At 51.6% G+C, this 12,749-nt stretch overlaps 1 protein-coding gene across 8 annotated transcripts in view; it reads left to right on the top strand.

The window, feature by feature from the left end:
* Positions 1-6,958: 6,958 nt before the first annotated feature.
* GREB1 (growth regulating estrogen receptor binding 1) overlaps positions 6,959-12,749 on the top strand; it is an 88,561-nt gene continuing 82,770 nt past the window's right edge. For all 8 annotated transcript variants that reach the window (XM_081156889.1, XM_081156890.1, XM_081156891.1 and 5 more), the window contains exon 1: positions 6,959-7,246. The gene's annotated coding sequence lies outside the window, so the exon portion shown is untranslated. The remainder of the gene's footprint in view (positions 7,247-12,749) is intronic.

The following is a 12,749-nucleotide window of genomic DNA, read 5'->3' on the forward strand; positions in this document are numbered from 1 at the left end:
AGAGCAGGGACAGGCACAGGTTTGAAACAGAAAGGCATGGAATTTGGTAAGTACAGGGTGGAGGACAGCTACTGAGCCAGGTAATTAGACCAGAGGTTTCACCTAGCCTGGGGCGGGCCGGGAAGCCTCTGGAGGAAGTCGCCTCCCCACTAGGCTCTAAACTTCTTAAGGTCAGAGGCATTCTCTAATCTATATCCAGCATGTAGCACAGTATCTGGAAAATATAAGTGCTCAGGAAATGTTTCCTAAATGAATGACTTGAAATAAAGGATAACCTAGGGGAAGTCTCTAGAAGGTTGGATTTTGTTGCAGAATGGAGAATTTCCCAGAGCAGTTAAAAGATGCTTTTACAAACCAGAGCTCTGGAGAAGATGAGCTCTGCAGACCAGGAATGGCTGCTTTCAATAAATGAGGGGTTAATCCAGCATTTGCATTTTGCAAAATGTTCTGCATACATTTTCTCATATAATTCTTATATCAAAACTGAAAGATTTTTTTTGTTTGTTTGTTCCCTCCCCTCCCCCCAATTTACAGATCAGGAAGGTTACAAAACTTACTCAGAGTCCTGGTTAGGAAGTGGTAGAGGCAAGATTTGACACCACAACTGATGAGTTAATTTGATATGCCGATCCTTGAGAAGATTCCTGAAAGGTTACTAGATTTTCTGCAGCCAGAGATGGGGTCGGGTGAGTGAAAGTGGGGTGTGGGTGAGGATCGGGGTGGCAACAGAGAGTCAGGGCAAGGCCACAGCCCTCCAGACCCTTACAGTACCTGTGCCTTGGCAGGAAGTTGAGTGAGTTCACGCTGAGAGTAAGGGGAGATGGTAGAATGGAAGACTTGGGCGACAGAGCAGGCACTCAGTAAATATTTATTCAAGGATGGTTGTATGGATGGGGGACAGTAGAGGAGACTGACTTGGGAAACAAGATCGTGGGGTCGCAATGGACATTAATTACCTCCCTAGCTATCTCACAGTGTCAGGAGCACATATTCCTCCCATGAGAGTTGGAGGAAGAAGAGGTGTGTATAAAAGGTGGCAGAGGGGAAATGGTGGCAGCAAGGACTGTTCCCCATTAGTTTTCTGTATGAAATTGTCTGGGCCATAGACCATTAAAGCAGGAAGAGATCCTGGGGGTCATTGAGTAAAACTCCCATTTTGCAGGGGAGGGAACTGACTTGCCTACCATAAAAAAGAGGGTCTCTAGCAGAGCTGGTCTTTTACTTGCTGGACCAGTACATTTTTTACGAAGCGAGATGAGAGGAGCGTGGGGGAGAGGGAAGGATGCTGCAAGAGCAGGAGGCGTGGAAAAAGGAAGAGACAAACCCGGGCTGGAGCCAGTCCTGCACCAGCCCTTACTGTCCACACTGGGGAGTAGCTTAACCTTCGGGACCCTCGGTTTCTGTATTTGTAAACATGCAGATCTGTCGTATTAGAGATAACACACATCGAGTCCGGGTGTACGATCCATTTCTAATCGAGTCTCAAAGCTCCCTCCTCCAGTGGCTGCAAATGCTTGTAAAATGACATCAGATGGAACAAAGAGCAGTGCAGTTAACGCTTTGTTCTGAGGTTTTGTTCAGGGCCTGACTAGCTTCGCAGGGAGCTGCTCACCCGCCGAAGTTTTCATTGGTCCAGGCACATGGGTTCGGTCTCTCCACTTAGCAACAGTATTTGCCTCCTGCTCCGGGATGAAACGAAATGTACCCCTGCAGTCAAATGCACCCACAAGGGCAAATCCCCCTAAAGGCCCGTCAAAGAAGACCTGTGGGATGAGCTGCTGGTGTACGCCTCAGTGAACTCCAAAGAGAGCCCACAAAGCGAGGGGAGGGCCTCTGGGAGGCTTGTCAGCTCCATTTCCAGAAAGGGTCTCCAGCCCGTCCCTCCTCCTGCTTCCCACTGTGGCGGGACTGCCCTCGAGGCCATTGTTCCTGGGCTGTTTTTACTGCTTCCTAATTCATCTCCCCGTCTTTCATCTCTCCGCCTATCACTGTCAAGGGACTCGACGCTATCACTGTCAAATGAAACAACTGCCTCCCCCTCAGCTTTATGGTTACTGTTGATATGGAACAAACACAGTCAGGAAAACTTGCGCTCAGATATTTGATAACTCATCTGTCACATCGGCAGGGCTCAAGTTTAATTTGTTAAAGATTTTATCAAAGCAAAGCTTCATCGGCAAATAGTTCAGACGAGTCATTTGAATATTTTCTTTTGTATTTTCTCTATTTCCTTTGAGTTGTGTTGAAAAAATGATGACAGTCAGCGAACTTGAAATCTTCTGTTTTGTCAGGTAGTTATGTATCATTTACTTAGTAAAGAAGATAAACCGTAATGCCCTCTCCTAAAAGAAAAGAAAGCTGCCAAGTATTAGACAGTAATAACACTGGTTTCAGACTTAGGATTTCAAAAAATAATTTAAATGTCATTAGACCTTTGAGAAACTTTGGCCTTGTTTTTGTGCCTTTGTCTGATAGTTGAGAGCAGCCCTGGCGACCTCAGCAGAGCGGGAGAAGCTGGCCAAGCATTTGCCGAAGTAAGTAGCGCCCGGCTCCCACCAGGGGGAGCAGTTTCACCTTAGGGAGGGAGGCCCTCGATTGGAGTCGAGCTGCTGCAGCAGGATTTCAGTCTAAGGTCTCAGATGAGGGATTCCCAAACCTTTAGGCCACAGGTTTACTATTGATCGAGGCGGAGTTTGGTATCTCTGGTCTAGTCCCCGTGCAGAAACAAGCCAGCTCCTGCTGTTAGGGGCTTGAGTTGTGTTCCCCATCTCTGCGCCCTTTCAAATTCATACATTGAACTCTTAACCCCCAGTACCTAGAATGTGACCTTAGTTGGAGTTAGGGTCTCATCCGAGGTAATCAAACTAAAATGAGGTCATGAAGTTGGGCTCTCGTCCAATACAACTGGTGTCCTTATAAGAAGAGGAAGGTGCGGACACAGATACACATAGAGGGAGGGTGACGTGAAGGGACGGACGCAGGGAGAAGACAGCCATCAGCAATCAAGGGAAGGAGCCTGGGACGGATACTTCCCTCACGCCTACAGATGGAACCAGTCCTGGTGACGTTTGGATTTTGGGCATTCAGCCTCCAGAATGCTAAGACAACAGATGGGTTTTATTTATTTATTAATTAAAATATGTCTTTATTGATTTCAGAGAGAGGAAGGGAGAGGGAGAGAGAGAAACATCAATGATGAGAGTCATTGATCAGCTGCCTCTTGCACACCCCTTGCTGGGGATCGAGCCCAAACCCCCAGCATGTGTCCTGACCAGGAATAGAACTGTGACCTTCTGGTTCATAGATCGACGCTCAACCACCGAGCCACGCTGGCCAGGCAATAAATGTGTTGTTTTAGCCACCTAGTTTGTGGTACTTTGGTATTTATTACGGCAGCCCGAGCAAACTAATACACCTGCCCATTCACATTTTGGGATGATTTAAGCAAGCTGGGTCTAGGTATTTACTATGCCAGAGAAACAGCTTCTCCACGGGAAGTGATAATTAACATAAACCAGGTTATCGTTTAGAGCCACATTATTGTTCGAGAATACAGTTTACTCTTACGCCATTTAGAAGCCCCCATTTTATAGAAACACGTGGCATGCTGATAAATGATTCTCAACTTCCTGAGGTGCACAGACGAGGCTCCTAAAGGCTTTACCGCGTTCCACTCTGCGGCATTTTAATTGGGCGGGTGTGATGAAAGTGACTGCTGGAGGACTCAGTGTGTGCCACGGGAGGAAAGGAAGGAGACTGCCGGTACATGCTGGTTCGTGTGTGACTGGATAAGCGCATATACATACACATGCCACGTGGGAGAGCAGTCTGCATCTGGGTGTCGTTGTGAAAACCGTGTGTGTGTGTATGTTACGAAGAAAACGGTATAAGAAACATGTCTGAAAGAAACAGAAATATGGGTGCAAGGAACATGTTTGTGTGAAGGGGAGAAATGGTGTGACAAAGTTGTGTGTGTGTGTGAGAGATTTGGTGTCTGTGGAAAGGATGTGAGAGATGCAGATATGTGCAGAAGAGCCATGTGGGTGCTGAAATGTGTGTTTTCTGCATTTAAGGAAGCAGATATGTATGTGTGTAAGGAATACATATGTGAAGCACATGCATAGACATGTAAGGGGGAAAAGTGTGTAAGGACATGTGTATGTGTGTGATTCTTTAGAATAATACTGGTCAGAGAAACAAAGGTGCCCAGGAGCCATGCCTAATGGCCTTCCTGACCCCGTGGCCTCTTGCAGAACCCTCTGCTTCCTGAACGAGCTTGGAGATTGACAGCTCCTTTGAAAGTTCCAGGTTGGCCACCAAAGTTTCTAGTTTGGTCCCATTCTTGTCAATATTTAAATTAGGTTGATTTTACTCATGTAAGAAAATATCTTGAAATTACTTTTTCAAGTTTCGGTTCAAGTTCAATCAAGACATAAAATAAGTGGGTCAATTTCAGTTCAGGGGAAACACATCTGATCATTGTATTTGGGTGCGGGTGTTTAGATCAATGGCTGGAAGCAAAAGGCTGATCCATTAAGCAGGAAAACAATACACAACTTTTAAAAATTGAATCTCATTTCTTGTCTAATTAATTCTTAATTGGTACGAGTCTATTCATTTCTATAGGTTATTATAGGTTTTCAAAAATATAATTAAATGGTTACCCGAAAGTCATGGTATTAAATAACCAAGCTACAAGGCATCTTTCTAAGAATTTTCTCTAGCAGTAACATTATACTCACTTTGGTGGAGCCAAATTATAATTCTGTCTTTGTTAAAAGTGATCTCATTTTTAGTGTTGGGTTTTGAGGAAAGAAATTAATTTTTGGAATGACTTTCTCCTACTGGGGGGTAGGCTAACTCTGGCCTGAATCTGCTCAGCTGCCTGTTGTTTTTTTCCCTTTAAAAAAAAAAAAAAATGGCCCATGAGTTAAGAATGATTTTAAAAGGCTACATTTTAAATGTGTAAGTACTTACATAATTGAATAGTGTTGATTTTGCCTCTTGGTCAGCAAACCCTAAAATATTTATTTCTGGGCCTTTAAGAAAAAGTTTGCTGACCCCTGTTCTGTAGAATTTTACAATTTGATAAAATGTAAGCTGTCAAAACGTACGGGGGGGGGGGCGCGGAGTACGAGCCCTTGTTACCTTGATCACCGGTTTAGCAACTGCACTCACCTCCACCACAGAGCAAACAGATGGGTTAACGTTAACTCAACAGAGCTACTCTCTGCAGGTTTTTCCAGGGCTGGCTGGGAAGCAGGGGCTGTGCCCTAGACACGCAAATGCAGCTTCCAGAGTGCCCGCGGCAGCCCGCTGGTAACCGTGAGAACCGGGATCCCCTCGGGTGTCCCTGGGGAGAGCGCATATAAGGAGCGCACGGCGCGCCCACAGCCGGAGCACGGTCTGGCCGCCAGGTGACCACGCGGGGCTGTGGGTGGGTGACGGACCTCACGCACCCCGGGGCGAGCAGAAGGAGCCGGCGGCCACAGGACAAGCCCGAGAGGGTGGCGACGGAGAAAGCGGTAAAGCCGGTGGCCCGCTAGGTGTGGTTCAGGAGCGCGCGCCCGCGGATAACAGCATGAGCCCAGGGCGGGGAGGTTTGGGGAGGCGGCCTGGGGACAGGTGGGGCGGGGGGGGCCGTCCCGGGCTGTGGCTGTACTGGGACTGATTCTTACAGGGACATCCCAAGCAAGCACGGCAACGTGGCGGGATGGGGGGGTGTGTGTGTGTGTCTCGGGCACGCGTGGGCTCACGATGTGCATCTCCCCGCTTAGGCGCGTCTGAAACACTTCATGAGAAACAAAGTAACATGACGCCTGCCAGTACTTTCCCGGGACCTGCTGCGCCTGGCACTTGCCGGGGGCCGTCCCCGCATTCGGCTTTGACTGTCGTCGGCCGGGTCTGCAGGGACGCGGGCCCTTAGGTCCAAGGCCACAGCGGGGGTCCGGGGTGAGTGGCAGCGAGGGCGCGGGGCTGGCCGGCTGACCGCAGCCCTGCGCCTCCTGCGGGCTCCTGAGACCGTCTGCGCCGGCCCTTGGCTTCGGGACGCACGGCCCTCGAGTGTCACCCGCGCAGCGCTCAGGGCGCGGGCCACCCCGCACCAGCCGCCCGCAAAGCTTGTTTAGGGTTCGTTCCTCTGTCCCCTCCTCCTGCCGGCCCTGCGCGCAGGGATCGCTGTCTGGCCGGGTCCCATCCCCGGGGGCCCCTCGGCCCGGAATCTCCCTCCTCTTCCAGCCTCAGGCGGCCCCCCTCGCGGGCCACCCGCCGACCTCGGCCGCTGGGGACCCGGGTCCCCCAGCCCGCGCGAGCCCTTGGACCCGGTCCTCGGCCGGGCGGGGTGGGCGCGGGGCGCCCGGCACAGTGCCCCCTTCCGCAGCGCTCAGCGGGGCGGCCGGGGTGGGGGTCCCCGGGCCCTTGGCGCGCGGGGCGTGGGAGGCCTGGGCTCGGCTCCGGCCGCCTCACGGGCCTGCCGCGTCCCCTCCGGGCGCCCGGGTCCCCTGGCAAAATGACCTCTGATCTCCGAAGGTTGTTCAACTTCTGCCCAGACTCCCTCCTCCGCGAGGTCCCCTGAGGCTGGGGGGGCTCCCAGCTGCGCCCCGCGGGGTGTCGGGTGTGCACGGGGCCAGGACCCGCCGCGGGGGAGGGGAAGGGGGAGGGGAAGGGTCAGTCTCGCGGGACGCGGGCGGGAGCGGCGTTTCCAGAGCGCGCAGCCCCGCTCCTCGGGCGGGGCCCCGGGGGTTTCACCGAGGGGGCGCCGGGACCGAGCAGGGGCCGGGTTGCCGGGCCCCGGGGACGGGGTGGGGTTGGCTCGTCCTGCGCGGGGACCAGCGCGGGCCGGGGTCCCACCGGGCGCAACCCTAGCGGGAGGGCGCGGGGCCCGGCCCCGCCCGCGCCGCCCCTTCCCCGCCGCCCCTCCCCCTCCTCCCCTCCCCCCGCCGCCGGTCCGGCCCCGCGCGCCGCCGCCACCCGACCGTCCCCGGCGCGGGTCCCGGGCGGCCGAGCCCACCGCGCTCCCTCCCCCGCGGCGGGTCCGAAGACCCGGAGCGCTGGAGTCCGGGCGGCCCGTGTCCGGGGTCGGGCCCAGGGCGCGGGCCGCGCTCCGCAGATCCGGGTTTGCCGCAGACCCGCGCCCCCCGCGCGGCCGGGCCCGGAGCCGGGGGTGCGGGCGGCTGGAGCTGGGCCGGCCTCCGACGGCGCGGGGCGCACGGAGCGGGCGGCGTCGGCGCGGGGACAAAGGGCCGAGGTAGGGGCGCCCGCGGACGCGCTGGCGGGGCGGGGGGCGCGGGGCTGCGCGGGGCGGGCCGGGCGGGCGGCGGCTGCGGAGCGGGGGGCCCGGGTGGGACCCCGCTTCTGCCCAGCAAGCGGGGCGCAGACGCCCGGAGCCTGGGGCGCGCGGGACCTGGGCACCTCTCGGGCCAGACCCGCGAGGGAGGCGCGCAAGTTTCAGGGTTCGGCCTTGAGGACACCTGGGGACCTGGGCGCCGCTGCCTCGCGCGCGCGCGTGTGTGTGAGTGTGTGTGTGTGAGTGTGAGAGAGGGGGAGGGGGAGAGGGAGAGAGGGGGCGCTTGGCAAGTGGGGAGCAGTGCCCAGCGGGTGAGAGCCAAGGAGGCTGAGGACGGCGCCCCACGCGCGGCTAGGGCGCGCGTGCACGCGGTGTCTCTGGGCTGTGCATTCAGAAAAGCTGGGGTCGGAGGTGGCAGCTACGTCTCCCAGCGTTTGGGACCCGGGAGAAAATGGGGCTCCCTCCGGGCACTGCCCGGACCGTCTTTGAGGGGCTCCTTCACTTGGACAGGCCGCTTCAGGGGAGGCGGGGGCTTGGTAACCGGATCCCAGTTTTGGGCCTTGAAACAAAGGCTGCTTCTCTGAAGTCCAAGGAGAGAGAGTGTGTGTGTGTGTGGACATGTGTGCGGAGTGTGTGCATGCATGTGTGCGGAGTGTGTGCATGTGTGTGGAGTGTGTGCATGCATATGCGTGCATGTGGAGTGCGTGTGTGTGCATGTGTGCGTGTGCATGCGTGTGGAGTGTGTATGTGTGCGTGCATGTGTGTGTGGAGTGCATGTGCATGTGCATGTGTGTGGAGTGTGTGTGCATGTGTGCGTGGAGTGCATGTGCGTGTGCATGTGTGTAGTGTGTGGAGCGTGTGCGTGTGTGCACGTGTGTGTACATGTGTGTGGAGTGTGTGTGTGTGGCTGCCAGGCGCCAGGACGACCTGAGGCCCCTGGGCCGTTTTGCTGTCAACCCTCTTTTGATCCCTGGCCCCGAGGGCCAGGGGAAGAGAGGAGGAGCTACTTAGTTTGTACACTGAGACTTTTCTTTAATAGGTTTCTATTATCAAGGTAAGTGTTCCTTCCGAGCGTGAAAGGCTTCTCAGGACCTGTGAAACAGCAGGTGTGTACACTTAACTGGGATGGGAGCTCGTATTCCCAGGGAGACCATTCTGATTTGTGCCTTGACCGCTGGGCGTGAGTTGTGGAGAGGGGAGGTCTGGGAGGGTTCCGAGCTTCGTTGAATGTAAATGTGATAATTTCATCAGGTTTGCAGCACTTTGTAGGAAAAAGTTTCTGGAGGTTTTGAAGGCCAGTTAGAATCCCACCTCTATCTATTTTTTAAATTTAATTTTCATTCTGGAATGTAAAGCTCTTTTTAATTAAAGTATAGTTGGCTCTAACTATCTTCTTAGAATGGCTTAAATCTCTGCGCAGGTGTGAAGAATTCTTGATAACCAACCCCTTGTTTCCAGAGTACTGGTTTTTGGGCTTTCCCAGAAAAGTTTGTTTCTGGGAAACAAACACCAAGTTTAAAATGTGAAACAACTCAATGAAACACAGGTGAGGAGACGTGTCTACAAGTCTTTTCATTCTGAAATCTGGTTCACCTAGAGTTTGCAGTGTGAAATGTGGTATTTTCCATTCTGCACAGTGGTAGACGAGGTCTCCTGCTGCCCCTTCCAAAACAAGCATCCTTTATGGAGTTAGAAGTAAGCTCAGGTTAAGCCGAAACTCCATCCTGGCCTTTCTTGTTATTGCCGATGGTTTAGGTGGTTGGTTTGTGGCTTAAAATGGTTTTGGTTAATGAAAATCACCTGTTGGACTAATACCTGTAATCTTTTCCTGGGTGGGTACTTTGCAGCTACACTTTAAATATCTGAATTTTTGTCTTGTCATTAAAAAAATATATCTGTATTGATTTCAGAGAGGGGAAAGGACAGGGAGAGAGAGAAACATCAGTGATGAGAGAGTCATTGATCGGCTGCCTCCTGCCCACCCCCTGCTGGGGATCGAGCCCGCAACCCAGGCAGGTGCCCTGATCGGGAACTGAACTGCGATCTCTTGGTTCATGGGTCGATGCCCTAAGGCTGAGCCGTGCCAGCCGGGCTGTCTTGTCATTTTTTATAGGAGAGTTTATAATTTCATAGAGCCTGTCTAAAAAGTTCTGTGCTTAATGCGAAGTTGTTCACTCTTTCATTTAGTAAGCGATTTTCTGAACTACGGCCTTGTGGATGTTCACTCTGACACTGCCCTTTTACTTGACATTAGAGACCCCCTTTCAAAGAAAACTGTGTCCAGTTTGTGGATTCAATATTTGAATTATATAGAGATTGTAGAGTGTTCAGAGGCAACCTCAAAGTAGAGCTTGTTATGAGAGGTTACAAGCTCGGAATGAGAAGATAGATTGTAACTTAGAGAGGGCAGGCCCCCTGTGCCCTGTCCCTCCAGGTGTAGGCATTTCCAGAGGCTGTGGTGTGGGCCCTGTCTGCATGAGGTGGGTGATGGGACCTTGCTCTTAATCATCACACCTTTTTCTCTGTCCAGCATGCTTCGGGGGTCCTGCTCCAGACCTAGAAAGAAAGCTTTTGGGGCATTTTTGGGGCAACTGGCCATTGGGGCCGGCTGAGCACAGCCCGTGGAACCCCCAGCCCAGCCCTTGCAGAGGGTCCCTGGATGGCTAATCCCTTCAGAAGATTCCAGGCAGTTAACCTCAGCTCATACGCTGCTTAAAGGGCACTTTTGTCTTTTTGGTTCAGTATCTGGATATACAGATAAATTATGGTACTTTAAAGCTAACTGCTTTTAAGAAAAAATAATAAGGATGGGGGAGGCTATTGTAGAAGTAATATGTATTTACTGAAACTTAAGAACACACAAAGGGTTAAAAAAAGAAAAAAAAAATACCAGAAATCTATGATCCAGATATAATTACTGTTAACACTTAGGTGTATTTTTTTCTGGTATTAAAACTAAATTCTTTATGTTTCTAAACATTGGTCAAGATTATATATACGATACATATTATGTCATTTTATATCTTCATATAAAAGTTATATTACGAATGTAACCTATCATTTTTTTTATATTGTCACTTTAAATAATTTTATATTCTGTTGTGTGGGTAAATTGTAATTTAACTATTTCTCTAGCAGATTCTTGGGCTTTTGCTATTATTTGTAAATCCATGACATTGTAGCATGTCATACCCCTGTGTTTTGACCATGAGTTTACCTTGGAATTGATGAGAAGGCCATGGGGGTGGGGGGCGGTGGGTGCTCAGCAGGAGGTGGATTTGCCTGGAGGCCGACTGAAAGGCCAGTGACCTGGGAGTTAGGGAACCTGCCTAACTTGTTCCGTTTTGACCTTGAGCGGCTGGGTTCTCATCTCTGGGCTCAAGTTATTGATAACTTGCCACCTGACAGGTTGGCCTAGGTAAGCCGTTAGCTTCCTTCTAACTTTAACTTTGTTCAAGTGTAAGGTCTGCCTTTTAGTCTAGGCTGGTAGTTCTCACATTAGAGTCCCTGGACCAGCAGCTTCAGCATCACCAGGAAACGTGCACAAAATGCAGATTCTCAGGCCCCAATCTGGCCCGACTCAGCAAGTTGGCCAAAGGGGGTGGCCAGGACTCTGCAGTTTAACCTGCCTTCCAGGTAATTCTATGAATGGCCAAGCTTGAGAACCACTAATCTGTGAAGGTAGCCAAGAGGTCTATAAACTCTTAACACACACACACACACACACACACAAAACAACAGAAACAAAAACCTGCTGGAAACTGCACTTCCCCACCATCCAGCCTGTGAGTCCTCACCAGGGTCAGATTTCTCCCCTTTGTTCAGGATGATATTTACTGTGGAGTGACGGTGGGACTTTTGTGGATCAGGAACTCTGGTTAATAGTTATATGTTCTTGACTCAAAAAGATCTTACCATTTGCCACAGCATGGATGGACCTAGGGGGCACTGAGCTAAGTGAGATAAGCCAGACAGAGAAAGACAAGTAGCCCATGATCTCACTTATATGTGGAATCTAATGAACAAAATAAACTAACGAACAAAATAAAAACAGACTCATAGACATAGAGAACAGACTGGTGGCTGCCAGAGGTGAGCGGTGCTGGGGGCTAAAAAAAGATTTTGGAAAGAAATTGTTTTTGTTTGTTTTTTTAATATACCTTTATTGATTTCAGAGAGAGGAAAGGAGAGGGAGATAGAAACATCCATGATGAGAGAGTCATTGATTGAGCCCACAACCCGGGCATGTGCCCTGACCGGGAATCGAACCCCTATTGCCTGGATCCTAGGTCGACGCTCAACCACTGAGCCACACCCGGCCGGGCTTGGAAAGAAATTGTGAGGTAAACTCTTTCTGAATTGGGATATGTGTTGGGAATGTTGATACGAAAGTCAGGTGGGTACGATCCAGGAGATCGAGGTTCGATTCCCGGTCAGGGCACGTGCCCAGGTTGCCGGCTCCATCCCCAGCAGCGGTGGGCAGAAGGCAGCTGATCAATGGCTCTCTCATCATTGATGTTTCTCTCTGTCCCTCTCCCTTCCTCTCTCTGAAATCAATAAAAAATATATATGAATATATATAAACAAAGAAAAAGTCGGGTTGAGACCCACTTCCTGTGACACACCGCATCTGTAATTATATGTTTATTTGTCTGGGGTCTGATCTGCCCCTAGTGCATGGCGAGTGCCCGAAGGATCGTCTCCCCTGCTGGCCGTTGGGCCCCAGCATCCAGCCCGAGGGCTGGGCCATGGGAAGCGCTCAGTCACTATTTGAGGGATGAATGGGCTTTTCTCTAGGGAACTTACAGGACTCTGGACAGGGGGCCGAGCCTCAGGCTGGTGGAAACAATTAGAGAACAGTTAAGGGGTCTATTTTTAGGTCTTGACTCCAAATGTGGGAGAATTCGAGCCAAGAGGTCAGTTTTATATCTGTCAAATAAAAGTATCTGTAATGCGCTTAGCAATGCCTCAGACTCTGGGGAAAAGTACGGAAGGAAACACACACGTGAGCATTTCTTTGACTCATAGCTGCCTTCCATTCCACTGTTTTCAGATCCAAGAGTTCGCAGAATAATAACCATTATTATAGCCACTAGTCCTTGGGCATCTGCCACATGAAAGTATTTTATGTGAATCTGTGCCCCGTGCGCCCTCTCATCTGATTTTCACAGCAGCCTGTGATGCCCAAAACAATGGGCCCATTTTACAGATGAGCAAATCCCGTCTCCCAGAGGTGAAGGAAGTCATAGCTCCGGAAACTGGCCGGCGGGATTTGCAGCCTCCCCGTGTCTCCGTGTCTGTCCTCACCTGGGTGCTTCTCCCCTCTCCTGTCCCTCCTCCTATGTGGTCTTGCCACTGTGGCTGTTTTCAGGAATCCAGTTTCCAGACACTCTCAGCTCCCTGCTCTGCTGAGACCAGCACTGGTCCCTGTGCGCTGCTCTGCACTCACAGGTGTACAGGCTTA

Source organism: Miniopterus schreibersii (genome assembly GCF_964146895.1).
Source record: "Miniopterus schreibersii genome assembly, chromosome: 13".
Taxonomy (NCBI): Eukaryota; Metazoa; Chordata; class Mammalia; order Chiroptera; family Miniopteridae; genus Miniopterus; species Miniopterus schreibersii.